Source organism: Hyperolius riggenbachi, chromosome 9 (genome assembly GCF_040937935.1).
Source record: "Hyperolius riggenbachi isolate aHypRig1 chromosome 9, aHypRig1.pri, whole genome shotgun sequence".
Taxonomy (NCBI): Eukaryota; Metazoa; Chordata; class Amphibia; order Anura; family Hyperoliidae; genus Hyperolius; species Hyperolius riggenbachi.
This window is the reverse complement of record NC_090654.1, coordinates 21,911,106-21,933,571: the sequence shown is the minus strand read 5'-3', so window position 1 is coordinate 21,933,571 and position 22,466 is coordinate 21,911,106.

The window sequence follows — 22,466 nt, the reverse complement described above, 5'->3', positions numbered from 1 at the left end:
TACCAGATATGTATTGGTATCCCACTTTTCCTGTCCTGGAATAGGTGCACCAGTACAGGTAGCCAGAAATAGGTTTACCCAGTATAGGTAGCTTGGAATAGGTGCTGCAAGTACAGGTAGCCAGATATAGGTGCCACCAGTACAGGTAGCCAGATATAGGTGCACCAGTACAGGTAGCCAGATATAGGTTTACCCAGTATAGGTAGCTTGGAATAGGTGCCACAAGTACAGGTAGCCAGATATAGGTTTACCCAGTATAGGTAGCTTGGAATAGGTGCTGCAAGTACAGGTAGCCAGATATAGGTGCCACCAGTACAGGTAGCCAGATATAGGTGCACCAGTACAGGTAGCCAGATATAGGTTTACCCAGTATAGGTAGCTTGGAATAGGTGCCACAAGTACAGGTAGCCAGATATAGGTTTACCCAGTATAGGTAGCTTGGAATAGGTGCCGCCAGAACAGGTAGCCAGATATAGGTGCAGCCAGTACAGGTAGCCAGATATAGGTTTACCCAGTATAGGTAGCTTGGAATAGGTGCACTAGTACAGGTAGCCAGTAGGGATGATCAATGAGATGTAAATACTTCCGAGTTTATGTAAATTTATGCATATTTTATGCTAAAGTTTGCCGGGTTGAAAATGGACCAATCAATTGAAACCCAGGTTTAAATTGATTGGTCCATTTTCAAGCTGCATATATTTGCATACAAATTTGCATAAACTCAGAAGTATTTGCATCTCTTTGATGATCCCTAGTAGCCAGGAATAGATGCCCCCAGTACAGGCAGCCAGGTATAGGTGCCCCAATATATGTAGCCAGGTATAGGTGCAGCCAGTATAGATAGCCAGGAATAGGTGCCCCAGTATAGGTAGCAGGTATAGGTGCCACAATATATGTAGCCAGTATAGATAGCCAGGAATAGGTGCCCCAGTATAGGTAGCAGATATAGGTGCCACGATATAGGTAGTAGGTGTAGGTACCCACAGTATAGGTAGCAGGTATAGTTGCCCCAGCATAGGTAGTAGGTATAGGAGCCCCTACTATAGGTAGCAGGTAAGGGTGCCACTGCTGGGAAGGGAACCGGCATCATCCTCCCTTCCTCCACATGAGCTACCTTCCTGTGGCCCCCCTGCAGAGCTGGAGCACAGCAGTTGGTGTAATTACTCACCTGATCGCTCGCCACATGCAGCTTATCCCCCACGAGCAGCAGGCACCTCTCTGGCCGCCTGATCCTGTATGACGTGTACATAATAACGTGTCATACAGGAAACAGGAAGAAGAGAGAAGACGGCTGCTGACGGGGGACACACGGCATGGAGCGTGCGATCGGATGAGTAATTACACACCGACCACTGCTCCAGCATCACAGGGAGGCAGAGGAAGGGGGCCCATGTGGAGGGAGGGAGGAATGATGTCGGCCCCCCTCCCCACTGCTTCCAGTGGGGGAAAATGCCAATTAACGTATTAGGTACGTTGTTGGCAGTTGGAACCCTTTCCATGCACAACGTATCTAGTACATGCTTGGCAAGGAAAAGGTTAAAGTGGGCCCATTGTACAGGACAGAAGCAAAACATAGAGAAATGCACCCTGTATGTACTTAGGGAGTTTAGCCAGTCCCACCCTAATTCCTCCCTCATCTGTGTCTAATCACAAGTCGTAATTTGATCCCTCGGCTGTGCCGGCTCAGAAATCTCCTCTGCCGTAGCAGGGGGGCTAATTTGAAAGCACAGGATGTTAACAATATGTCTGCTTCCAAGAAAGCAGGAAGTAAACACACTGCAGATGTATTGCAGGATTTGTGTCAGCTGTAATTATGCTGTTGCGTATCTTTTAGAGCAGAGGAGAAGTTCTGAGTTCAGGTCCGGTTTAAAAGCAATTTCTGTTAACAGAAACAAAATGAATTTTTATGAGGGTGTCTCTATTTAGACAGAATTAAAAAAAAATGTGTTTGCACAAATCGAGGAATCTTGACACCTCTTATACAGGCATAAATAATGTGTTAAAAATGTGACAGAGAGAGAGAGAGAGAGAGAGAGAGAGAGAGAGTGCCCTGCTCTGAGTTTATACGATAAAGCAACCCACCAGTGTTACAGCATACCTGAGGTGAGACGGATATGGAGGTTGCCATATTTATTTCATTCTAAACAATGCAGATTACCTGGCTGCCCTGCTGATTTGATTCTCTTTAGACTGTAAGCTCGCAAGGGCAGGGCTCTCTCCCCCTTTTGTGTCTTGGAAATCATCATACATTCTATTCATCATGTTACTTTTATCACTGTCATTACCAATTCTGTATTTTGTATTCTGTATGCGGTATCATTTTGTGTGTTTTGTCACTAATTATGTATCTTGTATATTAGTGTACACCATTGTCTGTATTATGTACCCCATGTTTGTTTCTTACTTTGTACAGCGCCACGGTATATGTTGGCGCTTTATAAATCAATAATAATAATTATAATAATTCTCTGTCTCTAATATTTTTAGCTATAGTCCTCAAACAAGCATGCAGATGAGCTGTTTCTGACAAAAATCTGACTAGATTAGCTGTATGCTTGTATCAGACATGCTACTTAGACACTACTGATGCATGAAAAATCAGCAGGACTGCCAGGCAACTGGTATGGATTAAAAGGAAATCAATATGGCTGCCTCCATGTCCCTCTTGCTACAGCTGTCCTTTAGGCCGGTTTCACACCTATAAGTAGTGGTGCGATGCAGTGCAAGCACTGCAGAAATCAGCCTTCATATGAACCTGCGCCATAGTGCATTGACAGGGTCATATGCATAGCCCCATCCCCGGCTAGAGACTTACTTCCTGCTTGGCAGGAAGTACAGTACATCACTGGGATACCTGTCAATCTGGACATGCGTTATGTCACGGACCACTGTGAACCTTGCCTCAACATTCCCTTTAGCCCTTTCCAATACTATGTCACACCTTGGGGTTAATTCACTATCACTATAGCTCCCCTTACTGCATGCTTAGCGTGCCTTATCAGAGTTAACATGCCTTATTAGAGTTAGCATGGCTTATCAGAGTGAACCTGCCTTATCAGAGCAGCATAGCGAGCACTTACGAACTTATGCTAATGACGAGAGCACCACTCATCTTGCCCTGAGCCCCTTCGGGTCCAATCACTTTAAAGCAGTGTTCCCCAACCCTGTCCTCAAGGCCCACCAACAGTGCATGGTTTGTGGAAATCCACAGAGGTAGTTCTCAGCTCTGCTGAGACACTAATTACCTCACCTCACCTGTGCATGTTTGTGGTTTTCTGCAAAACAAGGTAGGCCTTGAGGACAGGGTTGGGGAACTGTGCTTTAAAGAGAACCCGAGGCGGGGTTCTTCCATCGCAATCCATATACAGAGGCTTGGTCTGTCTATAGAGCCCATCCTCTGTTGCTAGTTAGTTCTCTCCAAAGCCCCCCCTGCGCGCCGTCAGACCCCATAAAACACAGCCATGCTGGCGACACGCAGCGTGTCGCAGCCGGCTGTGTTTATCTCACTAACGTCAGTCTCGGCTGCTCCCCCGCCTCCTGAATCGCTCCGGTCCCCCCCCCCCCACGTCCCTTCCCTCCCTGCTGATTGGAGGGAAGGGACGCGGGCGGGGACCGGAGCGATTCAGGAGGCGGGGGAGCAGCCGAGACTGACAGTAGTGAGATAAACACAGCCGCATAACATGGCTGTGATTTATGGGGTCTGACAGCGCGCAGGGGGGGCTTTGGAGGAAACTAACTAGCAACAGAGGCTGGGCTCTATAGACAGACCCAGACTCTGTATATGGGTTGCGATGTAAGAACCCCGCCTCGGGTTCTCATTAAAGGACATTATCCCCGCACTTGAATGGGCCCAATAGGCTTCCTGTCAAGTTTTCTGTCAAGTGACAGGCGGCCTATTGGGCCAATCAAAGTGCGGAGATCGTGTCCTTTAAAGTGATTGGACCCTCAGGGGCTCAGGGCAGGACAAGTGGAGCTCTCGTCATTGCCAATTAGCAGGCATAAGTTCGTAGTGCTCACTATGCTACTGTGATAAGGCATGCAAACTCTGATAAGGCATTTAACTCCTATAAGGCACTCTAAGCGTGAAGCTGCCGCTAGGTAGCACTGTTGCCAGATAAAATCATACACAGTGTCAGGCTCTTCAGGTCAAAGTGTTTGCACCTGCGCAGAAGAGCAGATCAGATGGGACTCTGTTATTTCCGCCAGAGGCCGAGGGGAAGCTGATACTTCTCCTGCACAAGTCGCCCCTGCACAAGTGGATCTTTGGGGGTCCCAGCATGGGAGATGGGGGAAGCCTCTTTAGGATCTAGAGGCTTTGACCTCCCGAGGTAAGTACCCCTAGAGGCACATTTTTCCTTCAGGTACCCTTTAAAGTGAACCTTAAGCCGAAAAAACAAAATGAGTTTTATTTACCTGGGGCTTCCCTCAGCCCCCTGCAGCTGATCGGTGCTCTGGCCGTGTCCCTCTGATCCTCCTGTCCCCGCCGGCGGCTACTTCCGGTTTCGCCGTCACCGTCCGTTAGGCTGGGAACGCGAGTGATGGCTCCCCCGAAGTGTCCGGCAATCCTCCCTCGACAAGCCTGACAAGCGCGGATTTATTACCTTTCCTGGCTCCAGCGGGGGCGCTGTTGGGCTTTCCGCACGGAGATAGGAGAAAATAGCCGATTTCTGTCGGGTCCGCTCTACTGCGCAGATGCAGGAGACTTGCGCCTGCGCAGTAGAGTGGCCCGACAGCAATTGGCTATTTCCGCCTATCTCTGAGGCGGAGAGCCGATACTGCGCCTGCGCTGGAGCTGGGAAGGTAAATATTTACATCCCCGATTTTCGGGGAGCTTTATCTCCGCCGCCGTGGGACCGAAGAGGACGGGGGAAGCCTCAATAGGATCCAGAGGCTCCCCCCACCCCAGGTGAGTACCCCCCAGGGGAGGTTTTTCTCAATACGGGTTTTCTTTAAAGAGACTCTGTAACAAAATGTTCAGTCTTATTTCTTCTATCCTATACGTTCCTATACCTGTTCTAATGTGGTCTGGATTACTGCAGCCTTTTCTAGTTGCAATGTCGCTGAAATCTAATCTTCTTTTCTTTGTCAAGCTTTGTCAACCCAGGGAGGAATGGGCTGCCTCTGTTGTAATGAATACAAGTTATGCACGCCCCCTGCAGGCTCACTCCTGTGTGCTTTGTTTATGCCTTTTGAATAGGATAATACCATTTATTGGCTAATTTAAAAGAAAAACTGTAAGCATTCTTCAGACTCTGAATCTGGCTACCGGCATTTAGTGGCACTTTGTTTGGCCTGAGGAAGTGGGCGAGTTCCCACGAAACGTGTTGCCTGTGCTTTTTTTTTTTACTAATAACTATCCATTCCTGTATGGGTGTGTCATCATTTAGGTAAGCCACCTCATTTAATTGTATTTTAGTTGTTTTTAATGTATTTTATTCACCTTGGGCGCCTCTGTTCCCCTTTCTACTATGTCTCACCCCATCCATGGGGTGCTCTTACACCTGACCACTGGTGGTCTCTGACACTACCTAGTTTGCCAATGTGTAAAGGCAGCCATACACTGGTCGATGTGCCATCAGATCGACCAGCTGACAGATCCCTATCTGATCGAATCTGATCAGAGAGGGATCGTATGGCTGCCTTTACTGCAAACAGATTGTGAATCGATTTCAGCCTGAAACCGATCACAATCTGTTCAGCTGCTCCTGCCGCCTGTCCTCCCCCCGCGCATACATTACCTGACGCTGGCTCCCGGGCATCTTCTCCACGCTGCACCGCTGTGTTCTTGCTCCATCTCGGTGCTTCCTGTGTCACTCCGTGACCAGGAAGTTCAAATAGAGCGCCCTCTATTTGAACTTCCTGGGTCACTGCAGTGACCCAGGAAGCGCCGGGATGGAGCGGGTGCAGCGCTGAGAAGATGCGGAGAAGACGCCCGGGAGCCCGCATCAGGTAATGTATTTTTCATCGGATCGGCCGCCGCTAGCGACGCGCACTTTACCCGCGGGCGATCGAGGGTAATTTCCCGCACGGCGCGATCGACAGTCCGATCCGATTTCGGGAGGAAATCGGATCGTCGGCGGCGTTTACCGCGAACGATTGGCAGCAGATTCGATCCCAGGATCAAATCTGCTGTCGAAACGGCCGGGAATCGGGCCAGTGTATGGCCACCTTAAGAGTTTTTTCAAGAGAGTGACCTTCGCCAGGTCTCCTGGTACCCCGAGTGGAGTCGGGTTTGTGCATCTCCACCCGCCTGCAATGGTCGGTTGCCCTTCTGCAACCCGCCTTTGTGAGTATTATTTCAACACCATTTAATATATTCATCAATCTCTGTGACGTACTGAAGACAAGACAAGATAAGACAAATAACATTTATATCGCGCTTTTCTCCTGGCGGACTCAAAGCGCCAGAGCTGCAGCCACTAGGGTGCGCTCTATAAGCAGTAGCAGTGTTAGGGAGACTTGCCAAAGGTCTCCTACTGAATAGGTGCTGGCTTACTGAACAAGCAGAGCTGAGATTCGAACCCTGGTCTCCCGTGTCAGAGGCAGATCCCTTAACCATTACACCATCCAGCCACTGAACAGTACTGAACCATCTGGGCTCCCGTTGTCTCTGTGCTTCTTTCAATAGGGTGCAAATACTCACCCTCAACCTTCTTGTTCTTCAGACTCTATTCCTGTTGACTGATGGTGATAACTGTAGAAACAGCTCAGAAGAGTTATTAAAGACAGGAGATAAGCTTAGTGAATTGAGGCCAATGTTAGAGCATACAATCAGAAAGAGGTGGAGAGATTTTTTTCAAATATAAGTGTCATCCAGATACATTAATTACAAGGGATTTTTCAGGGATTGTGAGGTATTTATGGCAAACAGATAAGACCCTCGGTTTACTTAATGCCTACATAGACTCAGGCTGACATGGAGAATTTTTTTACAGACCCTATCCTGTTCAGTGTATGCTGCTGGAGCCTGGAAACATTTAACTGTATGTACTTAGCAAGGGGGGCACTCAGAGGGGCATAGGAGGGTCCATTGCCCCAGCATAGCACCACCATTGTGCATGTCTGACTGCTGTCCACATGCGCCCACTAGCATAAAGGCTTTGTGCCTCTGGGCATCTGTGGACCATACTAACACATGCACAGCATGGTCACACTTTTACAAGAACAGGGCGGCTGTGGAGGTAAAGAAGATCCCGACCAGTAGTAGAGGGCTCGAGGATGATTTGGTGGGGAGGGGCTTCTGTAGCATCCAGAGACTTCCCACTAATAAGGCTAGTAGCTAATTTAAAAACATTTATCTCCCCACAGGTTTGTTCACACATGACAGAATTTGTGTGCGAATTGCACTCTTGTGAATTTCCTATGCCCAGCATCATGTGCGAGTCAATGACAAGACACAGAACACTTTTCTCCTGGCGGACTTAAAGCTCCAGAGCTGCAGCCACTAGGGTGCGCTCTATAGGCAGTAGCAGTGTTAAGGTGCGTACACACATGCGACTATAGTCGTTTGAAACGATCCTTCCTCGATCATTTCAAACGACAATCGTTTTTAAAAAAAAGCAGCCAACGACCATTAAGTCTAACGACGGACGCGCTAGATCGTTAAAAACGAACGATCTAGCTTGGCGGATTTTTTCCAACGACGATCGTTTGCAAAAGTAGTACATCGTTGGAAACGGTCGTTCGTACTAGACTTGACATGCGCATTTCGCTATTTCTCCATGAAACTTCTCATTTTTATGCGCAAGCGCAATAGTTGCTTTATGTGATGTAACGTTCGTTCTAACGATCAGATCGTTACACACCTTGAAAAGCTAACTTAGGTCGTGCTTTCCTCAATTAAAAGTTCGTTCGTCGGTCACAATGAACGATCGTTGTCGTATGTGTGTACGTAGCTTTAGTGTTCTTGCCCAAGGTCTCCTCACTGAATAGGTGCTGGCTTTCTTAACAGGAAGACCTGAGATTTGAACCCTGGTCGCTTGTGTCAGAGGCGGAGCCCTTAACCATTGCACTTTCCAAGCTGTGCAACATTGTGCTTTCGCATTTTCTGCAGACAACAAAAAAATGGCCTACATGTATGCTTTTTTTTTTTTTTTTTGCAACGGACATGCACATCGTGAAGCTGCAGTCAATTACATACAATTTCATGTAAATGAACTTCATTGGTATGCATAGAAAAAATAGAATACTAAAATTCACAAGAAAACAGGAACAGAAAAAAAGGAAAAATCTGATGCGAAAAATCGTAAAAGCACAGAATCACAAATAAGGAAAAAAAAGTGGAAAATGCATCAGATATAGCAGGGTAAGTGTGAAGGCACCAGGGCCGAAGCAGGCGGTTTTGGTGCTCTGCGCTTAGCACTGAGCACTGAAACTAGGCACCGCCATAGCAGCAATGTTATGCTGCACGGGGCACGTAGGGGAAATTTGAGGTTCCGGTTATCGCCAGACCCTGAATTACATCTCCCCCCGAGTTGCAACGGCTTTAAAGAGAAACTCCGACCAAGAATTGAACTTTATCCCAATCAGTAGCTGATACCCCCTTTTACACGAGAAATCTATTCCTTTTCCCATACAGACCATCAGGGGGCGCTGTATGGCTGATATTGTGGTAAAACCCCTCCCACAAAGAAATTCTGAGTACGTACTCTTGGCAGTTTCCTGTCTGTGAACCTTGCTGCCTTGTGGGAAATAGCTGTTTACAGCTGTTTCCAACTTCCAAAACAGTATGCAGCAGCTACATCACCTGCCAACAGTACAAATGGCACCATGTAATAAATGTCAGAATGTAAATCAGGGATTTAAAATATTTTACAATGGGCAAACACTGACTAAATCATTTACACATAATTATTGTAAAAATGAAGCACTTTTTTATTACATTATTTTCACTGGAGTTCCTCTTTAAGGCGTAATAACAGGGGCGCCTGGTCCACCAGGCTGACCAGGCGGTTGCCTAGGGTACTGTACAGGGGGGTGCTGCTGCGGGGGGACCACGTGCCTATTCCTCCACCAGATTGTGGTACCCCCCCCCAGGTGGTTCACTACCCGCAGCCCCCAGCTCACAGGGCTATGGGAAGATGGCATTCGAAGCTCTGCACTGGAGACCATTTGTGTCTCCAGTACAGGGCTTTGGGCGCCATCTTCCTGTAGCCCTGCTCTGCCTATGTCAGCGCAGCAGGAGTTTTGCAGCCACTGGCTGCAGAAAAATTATCAGGGGAGCTGTGCGGCGGGAATGGAGTCTTCTGCAGGTGAGTAAATGCTTTTTATTTTTTTTTACAGGTGCATATTATTTTCTGGTGAAACGCTGCCCACATTACGATTATTTTCTGGTGAAACGCTGCACATATTAAGAATATTTTCTGGTGAAACATTGCCGCATTATGAGTATTTTCGGGTGAAATATTGCTGCATTATAATTATTTTCTAGTGAAACATTGCTGCATTATGATTATTTTCTGGTGAAACATTGCTGCATTATGATTATTTTCTGGTGAAACATTGCTGCATTAAACTTATTTTATGGTGACACATTGCTGCATTACGAATATTTTCTAGTAAAAAATTGCTGTATTACGCTTATTTTCTGGTGAAACATTGCTGCATTACGATTATTTTGTGGTGAAACAATGCTGCATTACGTTTTTTTTCTGGTGAAACATTGCCGCATTACGATTATTTTCTGGTGAAACAATGCTGCATTACGATTATTTTCTGGTGAAACATTGCTGCATTACGATTATTTTCTGGTGAAATGCTACCCACATTACGATTATTTTCTAGTGAAACATTGCTACATTAAGATTATTTTCTGGTGAAACATTGCTGCATTACGATTATTCTCTGATGAAACGCTGCCCACATTACAATTATTTTCTGATGAAACATTGCCGCATTACGATATTTTCTGGTGAAACATTGCAGCATTACGATTATTTTCTGGTGAAATGCTGAACACATTACGATTATTTTCTGGTGAAACATTGCCTAATTTTGATTATTTTCATGGGGGGAGGCACCAGGGGGGGAGGTGCCACAGGTTTTTTTACCTGGAGTGACAAAATGGTTATAGGTGCCCCTGGGTAATAGTATTTAAATCTGTCATTCGTACCAGGGTTTTCCACTGAGAAATGTGTCATTTCCACTACAGCCATTGTGCTGCGATTTCGCTGTGATCCGTCTGCGGTGCATTTGCGATTTCCGACATAAGACAAAAAAAGGCTGAGAAAATATTTTGACTCCCTAAAAAATCTCATGGCGGCATTGATTTGCTATTCGATGCTCCTGCGGTCCCACGTTTAAGTGTAGCTAGCGTTTTGTGATGCGACCGCAATTGCATCACAAAACACACGTAGTGGAAAACAGGAAATTAGTTTTTGCTGATCTCTGTAAGTGACCTACAAACAATAACTGTAGATAAATCCGGCTGCAGTAATAACATGAAAAACAAAAAATTATGTCTTGAGATGCATTCATGTCCAATTAGTATGGTTGCTATTATTGGTAAATATAAGTATGAAGCCCGTCCAGGATGTGGAGACGGATGTGGCCTGTTCTCTGCTGTAATACGCTGTGCCAGGACTTGAAGTTTGTTAAACAAACAGTTCTTCCTCTGAATGCTGCATCCAGCACCAAACCTCCCCGGACAGATTGCCCATAATTCACAACACAATCAATAACGTTACTCAACCCGTCGGCGGCCCAGGGCAATCTGCTGACATCTGTGATGAACTGCGGGCAGGACAGTCATCGGCCAGATCTCTCCCAATGACAAGACTCTGGGGAACATCTAACGTGAAGTGCCACAAAACAAATAATAAACAGATTGATTCCTGCAGTTTTGCAAAGGTGTGAAAAGTATCTGTCGCTTTGGCAGTGCAGTCTGTTAAGCTTGACACCAGAGCAGGATCATCCACCAGGCAATCTAGGCGGGTGCTTGGGGCGTAGTGGGTGTCAAGGGGCCCTCCTGTCAACTTCTCTGACCACTCTCCACTGCAGCTTACCAAAAGGATCAGAAAGGGGCAAAAAATTGACATCTTAATGCATCTCTGCTTGACACACCCACACGTAAATACCAGAACACTGTGATGGTTTGTGCAATATGCCGATTGGAGCAATCAGCAAAAAGCTTTTACTCAACTTATCCCAGAAAAAAAAACCTTGCTATTCCCCCTCCTCATTATTCAGCTAGAAGTGAGTTATTACAAAATACCAAATACAATAGAGAGAAAGAGTATTATCATCAATATACAGTAATCAGTTTGTTTATCCATTTATATATGTATTTACTTATTTATGTAATTATTCTTTTATTTACTGAAGTTTAGAGTAATTTTATTTTACTATTAACTTTTTATAATTCTTTCAAAGGCAGTAGTAGTCATTATTATCTCATCAATTCCTGCGGGTTGTTAACTCATTCGCATCTCCAGTAGTTATCTCGCACTGCTTTTGCCCTCAGCCGGCAGAACCCGTTGTGCTGTAAATTCTTGGAATGCTTTGCTCTCTCTCTCTACTAGGAGAAAATATAGAAACTGAAAGCAGAAGTCCTCTTATCGTCTTACACTGCCCCCTAGTGACAAGTGGCCATAAATACGCATTGCAGCAGTACTAATTTGAAGCAAGGAAATGTAACAAGAAATAAAATAAAAATACTAAAATAAATTGGCCTGGAGCACTTGCAAGCCTCTTAATAAATTGGCTGCTAAACGGTTAAATATAAGTATTACATATTTATGGTTGAGTTTATTTCATTGTATACTTATTTATTTTTCTATTAACGTTCGGATACAATGTCATTGTTGACCAGAAGGAGCAGGATAAACCTGCAAAACGTGTTGTCCTTTTTTGTGCTAATAAAGTTTTTTGAGTAGAGACTTGGTGTTCTCTACAAGAGAGGTAAGCCAGCAGTTCCTCTCTTTTTTAAATTGTTTTTTATTGTTTTACTAATTTGGGGCGTCTCCACCATATAGGCCTCGATTTATAAAAGCAGTGCGATAAAAAAAATCTGGGAGGGAAAATACTGCATTCGTATTTTAGACCTTTGTGTGCTAATTCATAAAGATTTTCACAGCTGCCTTTGAAGTTCGGTAAATTACCGCAGCCCATTGAGCGGTACAGCAGAAGTGTGGCTTATCTCTCTTTTGTTACAAGCTGTAAGGGCTCCCTGCACAGATGACTCACACAGACTTCGGCTCCCTGCACAGATGACTCACACAGACTTCGGCTCCCTGCACAGATGACTCACACAGACTTCGGCTCCCTGCACAGACTCACACAGACTTCGGCTCCCTGCACAGATGACTCACACAGACTTCCCTGCACAGATGACTCACACAGACTTTGGCTCCCTGCACAGATGACTCACACAGACTTCGGCTTCCTGCACAGATGACTCACACAGACTTTGGCTCCCTGCACAGATGACTCACACAGACTTCGGCTCCCTGCACAGATGACTCACACAGACTTCGGCTAACTGCGCAGATGACTCACACAGACTTCGGCTCCCTGCACAGATGACTTACACAGACTTCGGCTCCCTGCACAGACTCACACAGACTTCGGCTCCCTGTACAGATGACTCACACAGACTTTGGCTCCCTGCACAGATGACTCACATAGACTTCGGCTCCCTACACAGATGACTCACACAGACTTCCCTGCACAGATGACTCACACAGACTTCGGCTCCCTGCACAGATGACTCACACAGACTTCGGCTCCCTGCACAGATGACTCACACTGACTTCGACTCCCTGCACAGATGACTCACACAGACTTCGGCTTCCTGCACAGATGACTCACACAGACTTCGGCTAACTGCACAGATGACTCACACAGACTTCGGCTCCCTGCACAGATGACTCACACAGACTTCGGCTCCCTGCACAGACTCACACAGACTTCGGCTCCCTGTACAGATGACTTACACAGACTTCAGCTCCCTGCACAGATGACTCACACAGACTTTGGCTTCTTGCACAGATGACTCACAGAGACTTCGTCTCCCTGCACAGATGACTCACACAGACTTTGGCTCCCTGCACAGATGACTCACACAGACTTCGGCTCCCTGCACAGATGACTCACACAGACTTCGGCTCCCTGCACAGATGACTCACACAGACTTCGGCTCCCTGCACAGATGACTCACACAGACTTCGGCTCCCTGCACAGACTCACACAGACTTGGGCTCCCTGCACAGATGACTCACACAGACTTCGGCTCCCTGCACAGATGACTCACACAGACTTTGGCTCCCTGCACAGATGACTCACACAGACTTCGGCTCCCTGCACAGATGGCTCACACAGACTTCGGGTCTCCCTGCACAGATGGCTCACACAGACTTCGGCTCCCTGCACAGACTCACACAGACTTCGGCTCCCTGCACAGATGATTCACACAGACTTCAGCTCCCTGCACAGATGACTCACACAGACTTCGGCTCCCTGCACACATGATTCACACAGACTTCAGCTCCCTGCACAGATGTCTCACACAGATTTCGGCTCCCTGCACAGATGACTCACACAGACTTCGGCTCCCTGCACAGATGACTCACACAGACTTCGGCTCCCTGCACAGACTCACAGAGACTTCGGCTCCCTGCACAGACTTTCGGCTCCCTGCACTTTGCATTGTTAAGACCTCACCAGAGGTGTTGGTAACTTGTTAAGACCTCACCAGAGGTGTCGGTAACTTGTTAAGACCTCACCAGAGGTGTCGGTAACTTGTTTATGCTTTATGAATTGACATTTGCTGACAATTTACTGACATGTGTTGGAGGTAACTACAGCCAAGTGGGTAATTTTCCTCACTGCTCGGTAATTTCAGTTTTTCATGTGGTAACAGCCTTTATGAATTGACACTTGGAAAGTGAATTGAGGCCATAGTCTTTATTCAGCTCAAAGGCCTGCCTCTACCCCTCCCCCCATGTGGACAGCGCGCTAATACAAGGAGCGCTATAGTGGTAAACTTGCCATTCGCTAGACGCGCATGATAATTTTACCCGTGTTTACTGAATATGCCCCATTGTCAAGTCACTATCACATTTGCAAACGCACTGCGATTCTGATTGCCATTTGCAAACATGACTTCCTGTAGGATTTCCTGCATGTTTATCCTCCATTGTCTTGTCTTGTTAATTGTTGGAATGTTTATATTGTATTGTTATACCTTGTATTCAGTTGTACGTGATGTACAACATAATACAAGGTATAACACAATACAATATATACAATACAAGATGCTGCTGCTATATAAATATATAATAATAATAATAATATTTTAACTTATCTCTATTCTTAGTGGTAAGACTACCTTGACGAAGGGGACTCTAAGAAGCAGTGAAACAACTGTTTTTGGTTTTTTTTAACATGGACTAAAGGCACATATCCACATTTCCCACAAGCAGCATTTTTTGTGCAATGAGCAAGAGTTTTCGTGGTTTTGCAATTTGGGTACGTGTGCGCAATTAAATGAATGATGTTTTGCGATGCGCAGTGATTAGGACCGATTGTGATTATGGTGGATTGCATCATTAAGATCTTGACGCAAGAAGAGAAGGTTCCCAAACTCAGGTTCACCGGTACAAAAACGGCCAGCCGGTGCTCTGCACCAACAGGTACACCAATCCTGTTCAATCGATAGACCACAATTTGAACAAAAGACACGTGACTCAGAGGGCTGTGGAGCTCTTCCTCAGGTGTACCACCCTCAGTCCGTCCCGGTAATTTATACCCACCCCCAGGAAGTGACATATATAGAGTGGGATGTGAAAGTTTGGGCAACTTTGTTAATCTTCATGATTTTCCTGTATAAATCGTTGGTTGTTATGGTAAAAAAATCTCAGTTAAACATATCATATAGGAGACACACACAGTGATATTTGAGAAGTGAAATTACGTTTATTGGATTTACAGAAAGTGCGCAATAATTGTTTAAATAAAATTATCATTTTATTGATTCCAAAAACCTTTAGAACTAATTATTGGAACTCAAATTGGCTTGGTTAGCTCAGTGACCCCTGACCTACGTACACAGGTGAATCCAATTATGAGAGAGTATTTTAGGGGGTCAATTCTAAGTTTCCCTCCTCTTTTAATTTACTCTGAAGAGTAGCAACATGGGGGTCTCAAAACAACTCTCAAATGACCTAAAGACAAAGATTCTTCACCATCATGGTTTAGGGGAAGGATACAGAAAGCTGTCTCAGAGATTTCAGCTGTCTGTTTCCACAGTTAAGAACATATTGAGGAATTGGAAGACCACAGTCTCAGTTCAAGTTTAGGCTCGAAGTGGCAGACCAAGAAAAATCTTGGATAGATAGAAGCGACAAATGGTGAGAACAGTCAGAGTCAATCCACAGACCAGCACCAAAGACCTATAACATCATCTTGCTGCAGATGGAGTCACTGTGCATTGTTCAACAATTCGGCACATTTTACACAAGAAGATGCTGTATGCGAGAGTGATGCAGAGGAAGCCCACACCACAAACAGAACCACTTGTGGTATGCTAAAGCACATTTGGACAAGCCAGCTTCATTTTGGAATAAGGTGCTGTGGACTAATGAGTTATTTGGGTATAACAAGGGGCGTTATGCATGGAGGAAAAAGAACACAGCAATCCAGGAAAAACACCTGCTACCTACAGTAAAATATGGTGGTGGTTCCATCATGCTGTGGGGCTGTGTGGCCAGTGCAGGGAGTGGGAATCTTGTCAAAGTTGAGGGACGCATGGATTCCACTCAGTATCAGCAGATTCTGGAGACCAATGTCCAGGAATCAGTGACAAAGCTGAAGCTGCGCCGAGACTGGATCTTTCAACAAGACAGCGACCCTAAACACTGCTCAAAATCCACTAAGGCGTTCATGCAGAGGAACAAGTACAACGTTCTGGAAGGGCCATGTAATGATCCGCTCAGCTGGCTGCACAGGCAGACAGCTGTTTGACCATTCCTCAAGTCTGTGGGCTGCAGGTCTCTGGAAGAGAGACCTGTCTTCACATTGCAAGTTTTAGACCTGCTCTGCTGCTGAGGAATTTGCATACATTTGTCATGCAAATTATCTAGCCGCCTCCTTTGAAGGCTTGCAGCATAAATACCATGTGATCCCACAATCCTTTGCTGGTCATGATGGTTTGTTAATACACTTAATACACTCCTGGAGTGTCAGCCTTGCTATTGTTTGCTAAAGATTATCTTAGAGTAATTCCTTGGGACTGCACTAGGCAGCTCCTCTAGTGCAGTCAGGTTGCATTATCTGTTTTGCCTGTGTTGTCTCTCTGCTGCGATTGTCCTGCCGCCAGCGGCGGTCCACAGGAAATCGTTCTGTCTGTCTGGGGCTGCTAACCAGAGCAGCGGTTGCTACTGGTAGCCCCTTCTGTTCATCTATCTGGATTGCATTAGCCCTATTGGTAGTGGCAGTGCCTCCTTCTGTATTCTGCCTCAGGGGTGCTAATCAGAACAGCGATTGCTACTGGTAGCCCCATCTGTTTGTCGGTTTGGATCACACTCTCTCTAGCGGTAGCAGCGGTGGATCTTCCGTGCCTGAGTTCCTGGAGTATAGACCATAGCCGCGGTGGATACTGGCTGCACTCATCTGTCTGTCTTGTCCTGTGTTTGCGCCTGCTGCTGCCTGGTGTGAGGCAACTGATTAGCAAGCATCTTCGCAACCTGTTTGTCTGTGTTGATCGCTTGCTTTCACAAGCGTTCATTCTGTTTGTCTCAGTCTATTTGTGTTCATTTATATTACTTGTGGTTAGTTAGAGTGGCACGCTTATCACTGGGTGCTTAACGCGCGGTGATCGTGCCGAAAACACGTTCGCTGTTGCGAATGAGTGCAGTGTTCGCGTTTAGCTAGCGTTTGTTATTTTCCTTATCTTCTCATTTGTTGTTTGCTGTGCCTTTGCTACTCTCGTGCTCTGTCCTGCTCAGTCTTCTGTCACTTCTGGCAATCGCCTCTCTCGCGATTGCGTTTCTACTTTGTTTCTGCTGTTGTGTGTGCACGGTCGCAGGTTGGCGACTAGATTGGTGCACACACATACATTCTGTCCCTGTGCTCATTCTCATTGGCAATCGCATCTCTTGCGATTGCGTTCTCACTTGGTTTTCACTGTTGTGTGTTCACCGTCGCTGGTTGGCGACTAGATTGGTGGACATACATACAATCCTTCTCTGTGCTTATTCAGTCTTGTGTCGCTGGTAGCAATTGCCATCTCTTGCGATTGCTTTCCCACCTGGTCTTCACGGTTGTGTGTTCATCGTCGCTGGATGGCGACTAGATTGGTGAACACACATACACCCTGTCTCTGTGCTCTCTCTCTTTAAGGGCTATCTTGCCCTGCATTGCTTCCCCTCGTACAATTCCTATCTGGCATCTGTGGCTGTGCAGAGGATCTGTTCCTCTGCACTCCACGGCTCCATCTGCCGGCATGAATTCCCCTCTACAGGTGCATAGCACCTTTGCTGGGTTCCCTCAGATTACACGCTTGTGGAGGATTTACGCAGTGTCAGCGCGCGTCCTGTGCGCTGACCACGGAAGTAATTACACAATCGTTACAGGCCATCTCAGTTTCCAGACCTGAATATAATTGAAAATCTGTGGTGTGAGTGAAAGAGAGCTGTCCATGCTTGGAAGCCATCAGGCCTGAATGAACTAGAGATGTTTTGTAAAGAGGAATGGCCCAAAATATCTTCAACCAGAATCCAGACTCTCATTGGAACCTACAGGAAGTGTTTAGAGGCTGTAATTTCTGCAATAGCAGGATTTACTAAATATTTCATTTCTTTTTGTGGTGCCCAAATTTATGCACCTGCCTAATTTGTTTAAACAATTATTGCGCACTTTCTGTAAATCCAATAAACTTCATTTCACTTCTCAAATATCACTGTGTGTGTCTCCTATATGATACATTTAACTGTCAATTTTGTACTGTAACAACCAACGATTTATACAGGAAAATTATGAAAATTAACAAGGTTGCCCAAACTTTCCCATCCCACTGTAAATCAATAAATAACTAAGCAGGGAGCTACACACCAGTGTCTACCCTGAAAAGCAGAGAAAAAAACATGTTTGCGTAGTTTAACAAAAAGTCAACAAATTATAATACATTTCTTACAACAACGAGTCAAAAGACTACATATCTCATTAAGTCTTATCACACTATCTAAAAAGTATTTTTATAAGTCTTTTGATCTCATTGTTGTAAGAAATGTATTATAATACATTGACTTTTTGTTTAACTACACACACCTGTTTTTTCCTCTGTCTTTCAGGGTAGACACTGATGTGTAGTTCCCTGATTAGTTATGTATTGATGTATACAGCATATGTCACTTCCTGGGGGTGGGTATAAATAACCTGGACAGACTGAGGGTGGTACACCTGAGGAAGGGCTCCGTCCAAAACATGTGTGTGTAGCCTATACTCCAATACAGCTTGTTGCTGTTCGCAGCCCTCTGAGTAACGTGTCTTTGTTCAAATTGTGATCTTTAAGATCTTGTTGTTTCTCGTGCAGGATGCAGCGATAGTTTGAACTCTCGTTTGCTCCTGTCATGTGCTATCGCATGTTCCTGTGGTAGAAAGCTGGATCAGGGAACGCTCATTCACTCATGTCACCGTGGGGTCCCCGATCCATCTTCTGGTGAGAATGTAGGTTTATTTTTCTATTGTACAGCTTTACGGGACGTCCTTCCAGCCTTAAAGGACAACTGAAGTGAGAGGGATATGGAGGGCGGAGGCTGCCATATTTATTTCCTTTTAAGCAATACCAGTTGCCTGGTAGTCCTCCTGATCCTGTGTCTCTAATGCTTTTAGCCACAGACCCTGAACAAGCATGCAGCAGATCAGGTGTCTCTGACATTATTGACAAGATTAGCTGCGTGCTTGTTACTGATTACTGCTTGTTTCTGGTGTGATTCAGATACCGCTGCAGCCAACTACTATTGTTTAACCACTTCAGCTTTCAGTGTCGCTTTACCTTATGCATCTGAGCAACTTTCACCTGCCATTCATTCGCCAATAACTTTATCACTACTTATCAAAATGAAATGATCTATATCTTGTTTAGGCTTTCTTTGGGTGGTACATCTTGCTAAGAATTATTTTTATTATAAATCTATTTTAGCAGGAACATTAAGAAAAAAAAATGAAAAAAATCATTATTTCTCAGTTTTCAGCCATTATAGTTTTAAAATAATACACGCTACCATAATTAAAACCCATGTATTTTATTTTCCCATTTGTCCCGGTTATTACACCATTTAAATGATGTCCCTATTAGAGATGTAGCGAACGGTTCCCGAACCGTTCGCTGGCGAACATCTCTGAAAGCATGGGGCTTTTACTACTTCCGGGTCGCTCTGACCCGGAGTAGTACGCCTGCGCTGCCCGGCAAAGCGCGTCCTAGATCGCGCTCCTGTTGCCGGGCACTCTCTGCGCATGTGCGTGACGTCATGAACGACGTCACGCACATGCGCAGAGAGTGCCCGGCAGCAGGAGCGCGATCTAGGAGGCGCTTTGCCGGGCAGCGCAGGCGTACTACTCCGGGTCAGAGCGACCCGGAAGTAGTAAAAGCCCCAGAGATGTTCGCCGAGCGAACAGTTCGCAACATCTCTAGTCCCTATCACAATGTATGGCGCCAATATTTTATTTGGAAATAAAGGTGCATTTTACCAGTTTTGCGTCCATCACTTATTACAAGCCCATCATTTAAAAAATAACAGTAATATACTTTACTACATATATATTAAAAAAGTTCAGTCCCTAAGGTAACTATTTATGTAATTTTTTTATTGTATATTTTTGTTCATTTATTTAAAAAAAAATATATATATGTGTACCTATTGAGGAGTGTGGGAGGTAACAGGCTAATTTTAAAGTAAAATAAGTAATTATCTGGAAATTTTTATTTACAGATGTAATTTTACTATTTGGCCACAAGATGCCCTTGCAGCTCACTTCTGCATGCGGAAAGTTCCTCCGCAAAGCGTAAGTAATGTGTGGATGGGGCAGAAGGGGTTTTGTGAGAGACGGAGCCGTCTCATTGCTAGTGTCGGTCTTTCATACGGATACTTAGATATTCATTGATCTCTGGGATAACGGAAGGCGGCGGGAGCACGTGCGATCATGATCACCAGGCAGCGGCAGCACTGTAGCCTATCTGGACGGATATATCCGTCCAGATAGGATTAAGTAATTAAAAGGAAATAAATATGGCAGCCTCCATATTATTCTCACTTCAGGTATCCTTTAAATTTTACCATATATATCAGTGGGAACATTAGAGAAAACACCTACCCTGCTCTCTGTTTCATCCTCACTGCTAAAAGTGTCTGTTATAAGAATCCCGGACTGAGCATTCAGTCTGGCTTTGCCGGGAATGATTATAGCTGAGTCATTATAGCAGAGCCACAAGGGGGCAGGCTTGGGCTCGAAAAGACACCAGAGAACACAGACTCAGCTATAATCATTCCATAGCAAAGCCAGACTGAATGGCAGTCGGGGATTCTTATCAGAGGTGATAACAGTTCGATTAAACAGAGAACAATGAAACAAAGAGCAGATTAGGTGTTTACTGTCATATTCCCACTGATTTATAAGGTAAAATACATGAGGGTGCTTCGTCTCTGGTTCTCTTTAAGCCAGGAAGAAACATAAAATAAATATGCATTTATTAAATGTATATCTTACTTGGCAGTCTCTGTAAAATCCTAATACCAATGCAGGAAAATACAGCGCACAGAAGCGGTCTAGCCTTTTCTGCAGCTGACAAGACAATTTTGCCAAGAGTACCCATTAGCAAAAGGGCAGGGTTCACTCAAATGCTGCAGAAACTGAGACTGTTGTTGTTGCCTGCAATACTCCAATTTTGCCACTAGATGTCACCTGCAACGTCAGTGCTCCTGGGCAATCTTTTCATACTAGAGATAGTCAAGGGGAGGTTGCAAGTTCAGGCTTCCATGCAAATATAAAGCAAACTGTATGCAGTTTGGCATTGAGCCAAATATAAAATGACATGTGCATGTGATGGCTTCAGTTCCAAGCTGCATTAAATATGCATGCAAGACAGTATTATTACCGTTTCACTGACCATACACAATCGATGTTATGTTTATGTGAGAGGACTGCAAAGTCTACCATCATTCTGGTGAGTGCACATCCCTGTAGAAAATACAAAAATAGCAATACAATCAATGACCATACCTCCCACATTTTTCAGATAAGAAAGAAGGACACTAAGTCACGCCCCTGTCCCACCTCTAACCATGCCCCCACTACACCCCTCATCATGTATATCACAAAGAATTCAGAATCAAATGTTGTAGTTTTATCCTGCGAACCACACTGGTCGTATTGGTCCTCTCTATCGTTTGCTTCGTTTGAAAATAAGAAATGTATCAATTTAATTGATGGGAATAAAGTTTAGAGTCAATTAAACACATTTTTTCCAGGAGAAAAGTACATCTATTTACACAGATCTGGACATCTTTAAAGGAAACCAGAGATGAACAATAGTCAAAGTTTTATACATACTTGGGGCTTCCTCCAGCCACATCTGTGAAGATCACTTTCCCACGCGGCCATCCTCAGCTTTCTCCAGCTCCGGTACCAGGTCCCGTAACTTCAGCCAGTCTGAGCATGTGCAGTGCGCTCTCTCCGGCGGAGAATAGTACTGCAGGCGGAGAATAGTACTGCAGGCAGAGAATAGTACTATTCTCCGCCGGAGACAGAGGGAGCGCACTGAGCAGGCTGAGACTGGCCGAAGTTATGGGACCCGATACCGGAGCTGCAGGCAGCGGAGGACAGCAGCATGAGAACGATCCGCATGGATGGGGCTGGGGAAGCCCCAGGTATGTATAAATCTTTGACTATAGTTTGTCTCTGGTACACTTTAACTACTCTACGAATGCTCCACGCCACGCGTCAGGTCCTGGAGCCGGCTACTGAAGGATATCGCGCGCAGGGTGCACGCACATCTCCTTCTCGGGGGGCGGAGCTCCGCCCCCTCTTCAGTCTCCGAGCGGCTATTGTGGCTCGGGAGACTTTTAGACGGCGTGATCGCCGTCTATTTACATAGTACAGCGCTGCGATCAGCAGCAGCACTGTACTGGGGACAGCCATGTGACACGGCTGTCCCCCTGGGGGACAAGAGAGCGATTGGCTCTCATAGGCAGAAGCCTATGACAGCTTATCGCGTGATTGGTCGGCTGGGGGGGAGGGAGGGGATTTTAAAAAAAAACCAGAAATAGTAAAAAAAATAACAAAAACACGAACATAAATATTTATTTAAAAAAATAAATAAATACAAGGGGGACGATCAGACCCCACCAACAGAGAGCTCTGTTGGTGGGGAGAAAAGGGGGTAGGGAATCACTTGTGTGCTGTGTTGTGCGGCCCTGCAGCTTGTCCTTAAAGCTGCAGTGGCCAATTATGACAAAAACAGCCTGGTCTTT